Source organism: Nematolebias whitei, chromosome 12, assembly GCF_014905685.2.
Source record: "Nematolebias whitei isolate Nwh7 chromosome 12, NemWhi1, whole genome shotgun sequence".
In the NCBI taxonomy this organism is placed as follows: domain Eukaryota; kingdom Metazoa; phylum Chordata; class Actinopteri; order Cyprinodontiformes; family Rivulidae; genus Nematolebias; species Nematolebias whitei.
The window spans coordinates 17,434,252-17,437,992 of NC_056509.1; positions in this window are offsets into that span (position 1 = coordinate 17,434,252).

The window sequence follows — 3,741 nt, forward strand, 5'->3', positions numbered from 1 at the left end:
TGAAGGTGAACACCTCTCTGTCTGAAGTGAGCCGCATCAGACTTATCTTATCGTCTACCGTAGCATTAGGATAAGACCTCAATCTGAACTCCAGATCTTTGAGATACGCTTTTGTTCCTGCTGACCCCATAGGCCCGGGAACAAAGCGTTGTACATATTTTAAGATTTTCTGCAAATCATCCATTGAAGGAGACTGTATCACCGGTCTAACTTGTGTGACTGGTGGTGCAGACTGGTCAAGGCCTGCCCCTACTGCCCATGGTGGGGGTGGGGGTGGCTGATAAGGGTTGGTAGGAGGAGGTGCATATTGGTGCAGGTTTGTCCCCACCCTCTGAGATGGGGGTGGAGGTGACTGATAAGGGTTGGTAGGAGGAAGAGGTGCATACCGGTGCAGGTCTGTCCCCACCACCCGAGATGGGGGTGGAGGTGACTGCCTGGTGTCCGGAGGAAGAGGCGCATACCGGTGCAGGTCTGTCCCCACTGCCCGAGATGGGGGTGGAGGTGACTGCCTGGTGTCAGGAGGAAGAGGTGCAAGTGGGTGCAGACCCGTCCTTATCCCCCGGGTTGGGGGTGTTGAAACGGGGCTAAGGGGAGGAGGTGCAACAGCATCTGTCTGGGGCGGTTGTAGCTGACCCCGTTCGATTCTCAGATCAGCTTGCTCCATTACAGAAATCCATTCTGTAGCTATAGCTAAATTCTCCTCACAAGCTGCCAGACGCTCATTTGTTGACTGATTTTTACCTTGTAAAGTCAGCCAACTCCGGGTTATTAACCCCTTGTCTGCCTTGCAATCGGCCAGCTCCCTGAAAGCGGTTTGCAACTGTGCTTGTAACATATCGTTATCTGCACACGCGTCTTGGTACGCTCGTTCCTTATCCGCAATCTTCTCCTCATATGATCGAGCCTGTTCTGACAGCTCTTTCCTTGAGAGGTCTTTATCAGCCTCAATTTGTTGCTTCAGCAACTCAGATTCAATCATCAATTCGTCACACCTCTCTTTTTCAGACGTATATCCGTTGAACAGCACGACCTTTTCTCCCACCATACGGTCTAATTCCGCCTTCAGAAGCAGAGAGATTTTTGCTAACCGTACGCGGCTTGATTTTGTGTCCTCCTTCACTGTAGCTGCTGTTGATAAACTCTGCAGCTCCTCACGTCTTTGATCGTCATCAAGGTCTTGCAATTCCTCCAAATTTTTGCCAATAATTGAATTTGTTAAAATGTGTAAGGCTGTCTGGACCGCATCCTCGGATTGTAAGGGGTCAGTGTTTACCTCTTCGTCCGCCATTATCTGCTATTTAGAAATTAAATAGTAGATGTAAATGTTTAGGTGGTAAAAGAAAATCAGAAAAATCTCTTTTTCTTGATAAGTTTACTCTTATGTAGTGATTTATCAATTAAACGTGCGTTATCTTCTAGCAAAATGAGTAAACTATTCAACTCTGTGAATATCTGTAACTGTATCTTATTTAAAGTTTCTAAATTTTTATTATGTACCTGTTTCTCAAGGATTTATCAGTGAATAAAAATTTGATTGGTAAATGCTCTCTGCATAAATACCTTCATAACTTTTAAAATGCAAGATAACAGAGTTTATTCAACATTGAGGAACGGTTAAAACTCAAAAATGCCTTTTAGACAAAAAAAACACGTTTAATTTCACCAAAATAACCTAAAACGAAGTGAAACCTGTGATCCCACGTCTTCTCCACAAGATGTCAGTACAACCTCAACAATTTTAACTCCGACACTGCTTGTGTTGTCCACTAGGGGTGCTATAACTTCCTGTGGCGTCCGGTCGTTAGCTTGCTAGCTAAAAATTAGCATCGGCTAGACTCGGTGAAAACCAAGACTTCTGAACGGATTTTTTACACAAACGTGGCAAATTTTTTGCAATCAGACTTTATATCATGAAACATGAGTTTTGTGGGACAATATTGCAGCCGTATTTAGTGAATTTAAGCACGGTAAAGCTCATTTCCGACTTGGGGGAAGTGACGTGACACGTCATCAGAACCGAACCGGACCAGAACAGCGTCTGGAACACAGTTTAAACAGAATAAAGCGTTTCCACAGCTCAAAGCCAGCTTATGTTACACATACAGACGTACAATTTCAGCTTTAAAAAGACATATGACTCAATTCTAGCTCTTAAAACATCGCCAGCGTAACACAAGCGCGCAGCTCCACGCGCGCTGCGTAAATACGCACGGTTTCAGCACAGCTGATAAACTGTTATTTTACAACCTTGCCAACACGAAAAATCAATGTGTACACGGTTACAGTCCATTTAGGAGCGCGTAACGGGCCACCAGTTGTAGATGAACAGATGCTGGGATATATTCATCATTTAACGCGGGTTCCTCATTTTTCTGGACTGAATAAAACGTGCATTGAATTTAAGGAAATGCAAACGTGAGACGTCATTTATATGTGACCCATCAAAATGAATGCGGTCATTTATTTACAGAATCAAATTTAACATCAAACATTTACATTAATTTGGCAAATTATGAAAATAACAACAAAGCAATCACTCAGGAAAAATCATACGGCCATGATTTTTCCGTTGCTGCACCACAGGCATTTATAAAACTGTACAACTATGATCTTTTACCCACACGGATGTGAATAAGCACTTTACACAGACATTTCTAAATATCTGGAAGAATTTCTACTTGATAGAAAAGTTTAGAGATGAAAGAAGTTTAGAGGGAGTTAAGATGGTATGGGAGGGGAGGAATGTTCACCAGAATTGACACTCTCCATCAGAACTCAGCTCTCCATCTGTACGCTTGGTAGGAAACTTGATCCATTACCTTTCTGAAGATTCATCAGCAGATATGGAGTTCCGTTAACGCTACCTGTCCAGCTTCTCCTGATTGTGGCTGTAGCTCGTCAGAAGTAGAGCTAGTGATAGTTATAATCCCATGGAACTCGGAAGAGCTTTTGTCATGTCAGGATCATCCTGTCTCCGACAGAACTCGAGCAGAACCAGCAGAAAACTCTCCAGCAGAAAACTCCCACCGAACTCTAGCAACTACTGAACTCCAGAACTCTTAGAACTCTTAGAACTCTTAGAACTCTGAGTAGATCAGGAAGTACTGACATTTTAAAGACTCTTTCCCGGTTCACTTTTGGGAGTTGTTCATTGGTCAGAAACGACCAGACGGGGTGTGTTTTGTGACGTAAGAGGTTAGAGACAGCGAGAATTGTTATGAGACAGATCAGAAATGTTCTCACAGACAGAGAGAGTTTTGTTTTGGCGTGTTTCAGAAACAGGTGCAAAACATCTATATTTACGTCTGAGAGGATTCTAAAACATGACAGTTTTAACATAACAACTTGTTTTTCGTTTGACTCCAACCTTGGAAACGCACACACTTGCTCATTCAAAGGCAGAAATCAGAAAATGCATAAACTCTGTAACAGCTTTTAACATGAGTTCTAACTTTGCATGAGAATAAAAATCATTACTCAGTTAATAAAATTGATTAGTTCACTGCAACATCTAAAATGGTTTGAACTAAGACACTTTGATTATCAACATTTGTAAAATAGTAATGATAATAAAAAGAGAGTGTTCTTTTCACTTGAATCTTCAAGAAAGAAAGTCTCAGGATGGGTGAACCTGTATTTATGGATTCAAATACATGAAATGACAGCTTCTGTCCCACAAGGTTCTTAAGGTCAAGAGTTTTGACCTTAGACTTAGTTTTGACGTAGGCCTAGTCCACTACA